Here is a 12705-nt window from a genome sequence, read left to right as displayed (position 1 = left end):
TTCAGTGTGCTGGGGGAGAAGCCACACCGCCCTGGACAGAGAACTGGCAGCGCTAAGTGCAGGGTGCCTGTGTAGGAAACACCCCCCGGGGGAGAGGAAGTGTTCCCTCTACTGATGCTGCTGGAAGAGGAAAATGAACGTATCTGTACAGCCTGTGGGGAAGAGCCGGTAGAGGGAGAGATGAGAGGTCAGAAAGGAAATGAGAGGACAAGATTCAGTGAGGAAGAATTCTTGAATAAAGGGGCTGGTCACCCCTTGATATAGACCAGTTTGAGAGTAAAGGTAAGAGCACCTATGTAGCTACCCAGTGAGTGTAAACCAAAATGTAGGCTGAGGGGCGGGGGCAGCAAGGCTTAACCGTCCGTCTGGTGCAGTGAGTGCCTCCTGAGTGCCCAGACAGTGCCTGGTGCATAAAAGGTGCTTAGTAAAGGGGCATCTGGGTGGCTCAGTCGGTTAAGCATCCACCTCCCGGCTCAGGTCATAATCTTGCAGTTTGTGAGTTTGGGCCCCCTGTCGGGCTCTGTGCTGACAGCTCAGAGCCTGGAGCCTGCTTCCGATTCTGTGTCTCTCTTTCTCTCTGTCCCTCCCCTGCTCGCACTCTGTCTCTCTCTTTCTCAAAAATAAACAAATGCTAACAAAAATAATTTTTTTTAAAAAAAAGGTGCTTAGTAAATATCCACTCAATGAATGGAGTGTGGATGTGAGAATCATGGTAGCTCGTGTCTGTTGTCTTCTAAAGGAGAGGGAGGGGGTGGGATGGGAGTTTATAGAGCAGAGAGTAGTAGGAGAAAAGGAGCCACCCAGGTGCCCCAAAAATAAAATCTTTAAAAACAAAAGATATGCAAGGGAATGTAAATTGGTGCAGCCACTATGGAAAACAATATAGAGGCTTCTCAAAAAATTAAAAAGTAGAACTACTGGGGTGTCCGGGTGGCTCAGTTCAACGTCCGACTCTTGATTTTCACTCAGGTTGTGATCTCACAGTTTGTGAGATCAAGCCCTGCGTGGGCTCTACGCTGACAGTGTGGAGCCTGCCTGGGATTCTGTCTCCACGCCCCCTCTCAAAATAAATAAATAAGCATTAAAAAAAATAGAACCATCATATGATCTAGCAATCCCATTTCCGGGTATATTTCCAAAGGAAATGAAAACAGGATCTCAAAGAAATGTCTGCACACCCATGTTCATTGCAGCATTATTCACAATAGCCAAGATATGGAAACAACCGAAGTGTCTGTCAATGGATGAATGGATAAAGAAGATGCGATATATATATATATATATATATATATATATATATATATATATTAGGACAACATGGATGGACCCCGAGGTCATTATGCTAAGTAAAGTAAACCAGACAAAAACAAATAATGCATGTTATCATTTGTATGTGGAATCTACAAAAAACAAACAAAAACAAAAACAAAAAAACCCTCCTAGAAACAGAGTAGAAAAGTGGTTGCCAGGGGGTGGGGGTTTGAGGAAATAGGGAGAGGTTGGTAAAAGGGTGTACACTTTCAGCTAGAAGATGAAGGTCTGAGGATCTAATGTAAAACACAGTGACTATAGTTGGTAATACTGTATTGATAATATTGTACTGTATAACTGAAATTTGCTAAGAACAGAACTTTCATGTTCTCACCAAAACAGGAAAGACAAGTATGTGAGATGACGCATGTCGTCAATTAACCAATTGGGGGAATCCTTCACAACGTCTATGTACATGGAATCACCACAATGCATACACTTTAAATATCTTACAATTTTAAATGTCAACACTGAAATTAAAAAGAAACACAGAGCATCTGAAAATAAATTAAAAAATAAAAGGTGAGTAAACGCCATGTGAAATAAATTGCTTATAGCCAGCACGAGACAGAGCAGACCATTGCTTTGAACACAGGATGATGCCCTTCAGGGTGGACCTCCCTAGCAAGGCCCAAATACATTGGACCTTGGATGAGGGGAAACTGTAGTCTGAACCTGCAACCTGAACCTGGTGGCAGATATGAAATACGAAATATTGGGGCGCCTGGGTGGCTCAGTCGGTTAAGCGTCCGACTTCAGCTCAGGTCACGGTCTCACGGTCCGTGAGTTCGAGCCCCGCGTCGGGCTCTGGGCTGATGGCTCAGAGCCTGGAGCCTGCTTCCGATTCTGTGTCTCCCTCTCTCTCTGCCCCTCCCCTGTTCATGCTCTCTCTCTGTCTCAAAAATAAATAAACGTTAAAAAAAAAAAAAAAAAAAAAAAAAAAGAAATACGAAATATTGCCTCTTCACTCTGATCTTCTGCCTCTGTGTTTTTCATCTATTTAATGAAGGCAGGGATTATTTTTCCCTTTTCCAAGGATACGGCTAAGTATGTTTTTAATGTTTATTTATTTTTGAGAGCGAGAGAGCACGCGCGAGCATGAGCGGGGGTGCGGCAGAGAGGAAGTCACAGAATCTGAAGCAGGCTCCAGGTTCTGGCTATTAGCACAGAGCCCGATGTGGGGCTCGAACTCACAAACCACGAAATGGTGACCTGAGCCTAAGTCGGACGCTTAACCGACTGAGTCACCCAGGCACCCCAATATGGCTAATTATTAAAAGTAAAGCAAAGGCAGCTCAGATCCACGTCCTTGGGGGTTCTAAATCTGAAATTCTGGAAAGGAAACCTTAGCTACCCAAATACCCAGAAACTTAAGTAAGGCTAACTCCAGTTTTATTCTCTTGCTGCTAGAATCCCAATGCTCCCTAACCTCTCCATCTATCCCTAACCTGTAACTGAGACCACAGGACCTACCCAGAGTAGAGTAACCGCAGCACAGGAGTTTTGTTTTGTTTCCAAATGCTGCCTTTTTTTTTTTTTTTTTTCAGTTTTCTAGAAATGACTTCTTTATTTGTTGTATTGCAAAGCACACACATGGTATAAAGTTCAAAAAGATACACAGTAAATGGTCTCCTCCCTCCCTGTCCCCCGGCCACCCTGTTCCAACACAAGTGCCAGCAGTAGCCTCTTGCATATCCTTCCAGATTCGACCAATGCATTTACAAATAGACATGTATTTATTATATTTCACACAAATGCTATATGCATACTATACACTCATCTGAACTTGGCCTTCTTTTTTATTAACTAGCCCTCTCTTGTAACTCGCATCAGTGCACGCAGAGCGGCCTCATTCTTTTCAAGAGCTACAGAGTGTGCCTCCTGTGGGAGGATCCTTTATTTAACCATTTGTCCTTATTGCTGGACATTTGGGGTTGTTTGCTGTATGTTTCCACAACAAGGCCGCCACAGTAAATAAACTTTTTACATACTTTATTTTGCACATATACAGTTTGTATCTGTAGAATAATTAAATGTAGAACAGTGGGGTCAAAGAGGACAGCCTTTCACATTTTGGTAGGTGCTCTCCCAAGTGTGGCCTTCGGTTGGAGTTCTTGGAGGCAGCTCCAGCCAGGGGTGATCCCCCCTGTCTGGCTGGCTGGGGTTATCTGCTGCCCCCGGAGCTCCAGGGCTGAGACAGCACTGTACATTTTTGCAGAGGAGGGATGAGATGGGAGAGAGGTGTGAGGTCACCACTTCCACCGGGGTATAACTCTAATTCTTTACCTTGAATTTTCTTTTTTTAAATATTTTCTTTTTTTTAATGTTGATTTATTATTGAGGGGGAGTGGGATAGAGGATCCGAAGCTGGCTCCGCGGTGAGAGCTCGCTCCAACAGAGAGCTGGATGCGGGGCTCGAACTCACAAACTTTGAGATCATGACCTAAGCAGAAGTTGGAACGCTTAACTGACTGAGACGCCCAGGCACCCCTCCTTGAATTTTAATACTAGGCATCCGACCAACTTCTGACAACAGCCTAGGGCCTGGGGTACTGCCTTGAACAGCCAGTGGCCACCTCTTCTACCCACTGCCTGGCACAGCCCCGTTACCAACCCCCACTCCCACTGCACCTGTCTGCACTGAGGTGCCCACTCTGAGCATCCACGGGCACTTCTGCACCCCGAGGCCCAGTCGGCCACAGTGAGCCTCACATCAGCACAGGGGTCCCACAGCGCAGCGGAGGAAGTCTGTGCATCTTCAGAAGGAGAAACTCCAATTCCCAGATGCGGCCTTCAGGAACCCAATGCCTCAGTCAGGCTCCAACCAGCAAAGAAAAATTGCCTCAGATATTTAAAACAGAGGGAGGTGTGTGTGTGTGTGTGTATGTGTGTGTGTGTGTGTGTGGTGTGTTTTAAAACAGAGTTTAAAGCAGGGAACTGGTTGACTGAATTGCCGAGAAGGCAAATGGGGGTGTGAGGCACAAGCAAGAAACTGCTGCCACCCTCAGCCCAGGGGCCCGTGGACGGCTAGTCCACTGAAGGGAAGGCCAGTCCACCGAAGGGAAGGCCACGGTGGAGTGATCAGGGCAGATGCCCAAACCAGAGGGTCAGCGCTCTGAGTAGGGGGAGGGGAGGGAAGGGTGCAAGGCAGCAGAGGGCGCCCTACTGGCCTTGAGAGGAATTCGCAGCCTCAAGTCCAGGGCTCCGAGCTTGCTGTGAAGAGGTGAAGACGGGCAGAGCCAACTTCCCTTTACCAACCCGAACCCTGCTTCTGCCTTTTTCTGTTTCGTGGGGCCTTCAGATGCTGTCCAGAACTCTTCCTTCCCTGCTAGGCCTTGCATGGTGTTTAGGCCAGTGTCCCCATGTGTGAGGCGACCTGTGCACGGAAGCCACCTAGCCTTTGTCTTCTCTCGCAGCCCGGAGCCAGCCCTCAGCTCCCACCTCAGCTCCCAGCCCGCCCCCAGGAGGGATCCTGTATGACAACCATCCTGTTCCCAGCAGGGCCCAGAAAGTCTTCCTGGAGCTCCCAGGGCTCATGGGCTCTCATTCCCACCTCCCTAGCACCTACCCGTGCCTCTCTCCGGGGCCCCCCACCTCCCTCCTCTCACTCTGGACTGTTACCCTACCCTCCACTTCACAGAGAAAAACAGACCTCCCCAGGGCACTCCCACAGCCTGATTTACATCCAGCCAAGTCCTTAGCTCCCCTCCAAGGCTCCAGGGCCCGGAATCTTTTCTAAAACAACATCCTTTCTCCCAAGTCCCTCCCCGCCTTCCTCCTGGGGGCCACTGCGGTGATCTCCTCAGCCACACCTTCCATTTCAACACCTCCTCTCCTCTGCGCTGCTGTCCTTCACTGGAGCAAGCCTCCGGAATCACTGAGAAAAGATGCTGCCAGGCCCTTTCAGACTCCGCAGGGGCCTCCAGCCCCGTGCTCTGGGGGGACCCCACACACCCTCTTGCTTGCTAGCCCAAAGGACACTTTAGACCTTAACTTTCTGAACCTTTCTGTGGCTTCTTTCTCTTGCCCACAAGTTCTCCTGGCCTCCTGCCTCCATTCCATTCTCTCCCGGGATCACCTCCATGTCCGCATGTGTAGAGCCCCCGCCTCCGGCCCCTCTGCTTGGGGCACCTTCTCTGGTGGCAGCAGCCGCCTCCCAGCGGAGGACTGTCACCCACCGTGTGCAAATGGGGGGAGGGTGCTCTTCAGAAGCAACTTCCTCCTGGGCTCCAGGCTCGTTAACCCTTTGCCTGCCAGACGTCTCCCTTTGGTGTCCTATAAATCTCAAAAAGCAGAGCACCACAAACTGAACTCAGCTTCTTCCTCCATGCTGAACTGCCATCTTTCAAACCTCAGTAAATGAAACACAGCCAGCAGCCCTCCTAACCCTCCCAGCCAAGAGCCAGATGTGTGGTAGATCCTACTCTCTCCCTCAGCTCCAGCAGCCAAGGCTTCCCAAGGCCTGGCCTTCCAGTGACTTAGGAATCCTCCATACCCTTCCCACAGCCTCTCTCTCTTCAAGTCTTCATCATTTCCTGCCTGGATTAACACCTCCCCGACACCAGTCTTGCCCTGTATCTTGATCTACCCATACAGTAGCCACCTTGGTTTTAAAAACAATTTTTTTCGGGGCACCTGGGTGGCTCAGTCGGTTAAGCGTCCAACTTCAGCTCAGGTCATGATCTCACGGTTTATGAATTCGAGCCCCGCATCAGGCTCTGTGCTGACAGCTCAGAGCCTGGAGCCTGCTTCAGATTCTGTGTCTCCTCTCTCTCTCTGCCCCTCCCCTGCTTGTGCTCTGTCTCTCAAAAATAAATAAACGTTAAAAAAAATTAAAAAAAATTTTTTTTCTAACGTTTATTTATTTTTGAGAGACAGAGAACATGCACATGCAAGCTGAGAAGGGGCAGAGAGAGAGTGAGAGAGAATCCTAAGCAGGCTCCACGCTGACAGTGCAGAGCCCAAGTGAGGCTCGATCTCACAAACCGTGAGCTTATGACCTCAGCTGAAATCAAGAGTTGGACGCTTAACTTACTGAGCCACCCAGGAGCACCGCACCTCGGTTTTTAAATCAACAGTTACAAACAATGACTTCTGGGGCACCTGGGTGGCTCAGTTGGTTAAGCATCTGACCCTTGATTTCAGCTCAGGTCATGATCTCATGGTTCCTGAGACTGAGCCCAGAGTCAGGCTTGCACTGACAGCACAGAGCCTGCCTGGGATTCTCTCTTTCCCTCTCCCTCTCTGACCTCCCCCCTCAAATAATAAATAAATAAGCTTAAAAAAAAAAAAGATTCCAATGACTTCTCATAGGGAGTGGGCAGGATAAAATCGAGTGCCTTAGCCCACGACTGAAAACACAGGATCAGTAATACTGGGGTTACTTTTGCCTCAGGCTCCACCGTGACTGGTGTAACCACTGTTACTGATCCCGTCTTTACTTAAAATTTAACGTTTTGTTCATCATGTATTTTCTTGCATTAATTTTGGTTTTTATTTTTATTTTTTAAAAGCGTTTATTTATTTATTTTTGAGAAAGAGAGAGCGCAAGCAGGGGAGGGCAGCGAGAGAGGGAGACAGAGGACCACAAGCAGGCTCTGCACTGTTAGCACAGAGCTGGACACAGGGCTCAAACACATGACCCCGTGAGACATGACCTGAGCCAAAATCAAGAGTGGGACTCTCAACTGACTGATCCACCCAGGCGCCCCTAATTTTGGTTCTTATTTATTTACTTATTTATTTATTTATATAAAACTTTCAAATGTTTTATTTAGGGTTTTTTTTTTGAGAGAGAGAGAGCGCGCGCGCGCGAGTGGGGGAGGGGCAGGGAAGGGGACAGCGGATCTGAAGCGGGCTGTGCTGCTGACAGGGTGACAGCAGCGAGCCCAATGCGGGGGCTCAAACTCACCAACTGTGAGATCATGACCTGAGCCAAAGTCGGATGCTGAACTGACTGACCACCCAGGCACCCCTAATTTTGGTTTTTATTTTATTTATTTTTATTTTATTATTAGTTTTTTAAATGTTTATTTATTTTTGAGAGAAAATGAGACACTGCATGAGCGGGAGAGGGACAGAGAGTGAGGGAGACACAGAATCTGAAACAGGCTCCAGGCTCTGAGCTGTCAGCACAGAGCCCGACTCGGGGCTGAAACCCATGGACTATGAGATCATGACCTGAACCGAAGTCGGATGCTTAACCGACTGAGACACCCGGGTGCCCCTAATTTTGGTTTTTAAGTCTTGCATTACAATATCATATTGGAGGTGCCTGGGTGGCTCAGTCAGTTAAGCGTCCAACTCTTTTTTTTTTTTTTTTTTTAAGCATCCAACTCTTGATTTCGGCTCACATCATGTTCCCAGGGTTGTGGGATCGAGCCCCGCATCCAGCTCTTCACTGAGCATGGAGCCTGCTTAAGATTCTCTCTCTCTCCCTCTGCCCCCTCCCCTGCTCACATTCTCTCTCTCTTTAAAATACAAAATAAAAATATCATATTGATTACTGAGGTTTCGGCCTTAAATTTTGCACCCAACTCCCTCACTTGTTTCAACCTAGTCCTGGTCCTGTGCCTTGCTATGGCCTCCAGGATTCAGCCAACTGGACTACTGTCCTTTTCTTAGTGGGCCCTCTGGTCTCTGTCCCATTAGCACCTTCTCCTGTGCCCCTCCCCCACCTGAAATGACCTGCCCCATGTCCAGCCTCCTGGTCAGCTCTCAGGATTCGACCATTTCTTCCAAGAGTCCTCCTGTTACCCCTAGACTGAGATGAGGGCTCCTCTTTGCCCCCAAAACCCCAGCTGTCACAACACATATGGGTGAGTATGCTTGCATTTCTGTCCCTCCACTCAGCAATGAGTTTTTGAGGCTACGTAGAATTCATCCTAAAAGGATTCATCCTTTTTTTTTTAATTTTTTTTTTTAACGTTTATTTATTTTTGAGACAGAGAGAGACAGAGCATGAACGGGGGAGGGGCAGAGAGAGAGGGAGACACAGAATCGGAAGCAGGCTCCAGGCTCTGAGCCATCAGCCCAGAGCCCGACGCGGGGCTCGAACTCACTGACCGTGAGATCGTGACCTGAGCTGAAGTCGGACACTCAACCGACTGAGCCACCCAGGCGCCCCAGGATTCATCCTTTTATTGGTGCTCAATAACTGCTGATTCCATGGACGATGCCCACGTGCCTTAGAGCCACCGGAGGAACTTCAGGATTATTGATGAAGATCCCCAGAATTCCAACAGGTATTCCAGGAGACTGTGGAGATCCCAGGAACTCCAGAGAATAAGGCAGCTGCCTCCAGGTCCCACAGCCTAACCCCAGCCCACGGCCACCTCATCGGACCTGGGGCACCCTTCCCAAACAGGTACTGTCTTTCCCGAATCTCCAGCCCCCACCTGGCCTCAGCCTCTGTTCCCGCCCAGTCCTCCGGTTGTCCTCCCAGGTCTAGGGCACTGTGCCCTGTGCAAAGGACTGAAAGAAGGTGAGCTTGTAAATAGACGAGGGTCTGGACCTTAGCTTTGTAGGTTCAGAAACCTGAACTTTAAAAAGATAATTTATCCCTCACACTTAAAAAACAAAAAGTGCTAGTGAGGATGTGGCGAAGGTGGACCCCTTGTACACTGTTGGTGGAAATGTGAAATGCTGCCGCTGCTATGGACACCAGCGTGAGACTCCTCAAAAACTTGAAGATGGAATTACCATTTGAGCCGGCGATCCCACTTCTGTGTATATATCCAAAAGAATTGAAAGCAGGGCCTCGGAGACATTTGCACACTCATATTCAATAGCCACGTCTGGCTAGTATTCACAACAGCCAAAAGGTCACAAATGTGCATCAGTAAGTGAATAGATAAATAAAATGTGGGTAAACAAACAAAAGACAAAAAAATATATACATGCGCCACATTTTGTAGACGTGTACATACCCATTCACACGATGGAAAATTACTGAGGCTTGAAGAAGAAAGGAAATTCTGACACATGCTACACCATGATGAGCCTCGGAGACGTTATGGTAAGTGAAATACAAGAGTCACAAAGAGAGTATGCTTTCACTTACACGAGCCAGCCAGAGTAAAATCACGGAAACAGAAAACAGGATGGTAGTTTCCAGAGGCTGGGGGGCAGAGGGAATGAAGGGTTATTGTTTAATGAGTGTGGAGTTTCAGTGTTGCAAGATAAAAAGAGTTCAAGGGGGGCCTGGCTGGCTCGGTCAGTGGAGCATGTGACTCTCAATCTCAGGGTTTTAAGTCCAAGCCCCATGTTGGGTGTAGAGATTACTAAAAAATAAAATCTCTGATGGGGCGCCTGGGTGGCTCGGTTGGTTGAGCACTCAACTTCGGCTCAGGTCATGATCTCACGGCTCGTGAGCTCGAGCCCTGCGTCGGGCTCTGTGCTAACAGCTCAGAGCCTGGAGCCTGCTTCAGATTCTGTCTCCCTCTCTCTCTCTCCACCCCTCACCTGCTCATGCTCTGTCTCTCTCCCAAAAATAAATAAACATCAGAAAAAAATAAAAATAAATAAAAAATAAAATAAAATAAAATAAAATCTTTGGAAAAAAAACAGAAAAAAAAGAAAAAGTTCTGGAGCTTGGTTGTACAACAATGTGAATATACTTAACGCAGCTGAACTTTTTTTTAAGACTTTGCTTTTTTTTTTAAGGGTTTATTCATTTTTGAGAGAGAGAAAGAAAGAGAGGGTGCAAGCAGAGGAGGGGCAGAGAGAGAAAGACAGAGGATCCAAGCGGGCTCAGCTGCTGAAGGCACAGACCCCGATGTGGGGCTCAGACTCACAGACCAGGAGATCATGGCCTGAGTGGAAGTCGGACGCTCAATGGACTGATCCCCCAGGCGCCCCTGAACTGTAACTTAATGTTAAAATGGTAAATTCTATTTTATGTTTATTTTACCATGATTTTTAAAAAGATAATTTAAGTTTTTGATAAGAAATACATTCAAGAAACCAGACAATATAAAAGGATAGACAGTAGACAGTGTCTCTTGCCCTCCCGTCTCCCATTTTCCTTGTTCCTATTCCTCTACCCTGCACAGGCAACTGCTTTTTAAAAAGTGTCAACCATAAAGAACAAAAACCATATACGCATCTCAACAGATGCAGAAAATGCATTTTACAAAATCCAACACTCTTTCATGATAAAAGCACTCAACAAAGAAATAGAAGGGTACTTCCCCAATCTGCTAAAGGGCATCGACAAAATGGCTAACACACTTGATGGTGAACGACTGAAAGCTTTTCCCCTTAAGATCAGAAACGAGACAAAGATGTCTACTCTTACCACTTCTGTTCAACATTGGATTGGAGGTTCTATCCAGGGTAATGGGGGTGGGGGAGGCATCTGGTTTGAAAAGGAAGAAGTAAAACTATCTCTACGTACAGATGAGATTATCTTATATGTAGGAAATCCACCAGGATTCCCCCCCACCCCCCCACCCCCGCAAAAAAAAAAAACCTGTTAGAGATAATGAAAAGTTCAGCAAGACTGTATAAGATCAGTGGGCAAAAATCAATTTTATTTCTATAAAATAGCAATAAACAATCAAAAATGGGATTAGGGGTGCCTGGGTGGCTCAGTGGGTTAAGTGTCTGACTTCGGCTCAGGTCACAGTCTCACAGTTCGTGAGTTCAAGACCCGTGTTGGGCTCTGTGCTGACGGCTCAGAGCCTGGAGCCTGCTTCGGATTCTGTGTCTCCCTTTCTCTTTGCCCCTCCCCCTCTTGTGCTCTGTCTGCCTCTCTCTCTCTCTCTCTCTCTCTCTCTCTGTCTCAAAAATAAATAAACATTGAAAAAAACGTTTAAAAAAATGGGATTAAGAAATCAATTCTGTTTACGCTGGAATCAAAGAAAATAAAACACTTAGGAGTAAGTTTAACAAAAGATTGTACACTGAAAACCACAAAGCACCATTAAAGGAAATCCTGGGTTCATGGATTAGAAGACTTAATTTCATTAAGATGGCAATACTTCCCAAATTGATATACAGATTCAATACAATCCCAGTAAAAATTCCAACAATTTTTAAAGAAATTGATAAGCTGATCCCAAAACCCATGTGAACATGCAAGAGACCCAGAATAGCCACAAAAGTTTTGGAAAAGAACAAAGTTGGAGGACACACTCTTTGACCTCAAAACTTACCCCAAAGCTGTGGTAACCAAGGCTGTGTGGTACTGACATCAAGATCGACATATAGATCAGGGGCGCCTGGGTGGCTCAGTCGGTTGGGCGTCTGACTTCGGCTCAGGTCATGATCTCACGGTTTGTGAGTTCGACCCCCACGTCGGGCTCTGTGCCGACAGCTCAGAGCCTGGAGCCTGCTTCGGATTCTGTGTCTCCCCCTCTCTCTGCCCCTCCCCTGCTCATGTTCTGTCTCTATCTCTCAATACTGAATAAACATTAAAAAAAAAATTTTAAAAAAGTCAGATCCTAACAAGTGTTGATGAGGATACGGAGAAACTGGAGCCCTCAAACACTGCTGAGGGGAATGTCAAATAGTGCAGTTGCTTTGGAAAATAGTCTGGCGGCTCCTCAAGTGGCTAAACATAGAGTTACCATATAACACAGCAAATCCACTTCTAGGTATATATGGCCAAGAGAAATGCAAACTATGTCCATGCAAAAACTTGTACATGAACATTCACAGGAGCATTATTTATCACAGACAAAAAGTAAAATAACCTAAATGTCTAACAACTAATGAACGGATACACAAAATATCCATATAACAGAATATTTTTCAGTGATAAAAAGAAATGAAGTGGGGCGCCTGGCTGGCTCAGTCAGAAGAGCATGTGACTCTTGATCTCTGGGTCATGAGTTCAAGCTCCATGTTGGAAATAGAGATTACTGAAAAAAAAAAAAAAGTACTATGCTACAATATGGGTGACCTTTGAAAACATTATGGTAAGTCAAAGAACCCTGATGCAAAATACCACACATATTTCATGATTCCATTTATATGAAATATCCAAAATCAGCAAATCTTTAGAGACAGAAAGGGGATTAGTGGTTTCCAAGGACTAGGGGAAGGAGGAAATGGGGCATAACTGAGTATGGAGTCTCTTTTTGAGGTCATGAAAATGTCCTACAATTGGATAGCTGTGCTGTGAATATACAAAAAACAAACAGTGAATTGTATACTATAAAAGGGGGAATATTATGGTATGTGAATTATATCATGATGAAAAAATTCCTTCGGGGCGCCTTTGGGTGGCTCAGTTGGTTGAGTGCCCAACTTCAGCTCAGGTCAGGTTCTCACAGTTCATGGGTTGGAGCCCCGCATTGGGCTCTGTGCCGACAGCTCAGAGGCTGGAGCCCGTTTGGGGATTCTGTGTCTCCTTCTCCCTCTGCCCCTCCCCTGCTTGCACTCTGTCTC

This window comes from Panthera pardus, unplaced genomic scaffold (genome assembly GCF_024362965.1).
Source record: "Panthera pardus isolate Hobbes unplaced genomic scaffold, ASM2436296v1 HiC_scaffold_10, whole genome shotgun sequence".
Classification (NCBI taxonomy): Eukaryota; Metazoa; Chordata; class Mammalia; order Carnivora; family Felidae; genus Panthera; species Panthera pardus.
Note: the sequence above shows the minus strand (reverse complement) of the source record.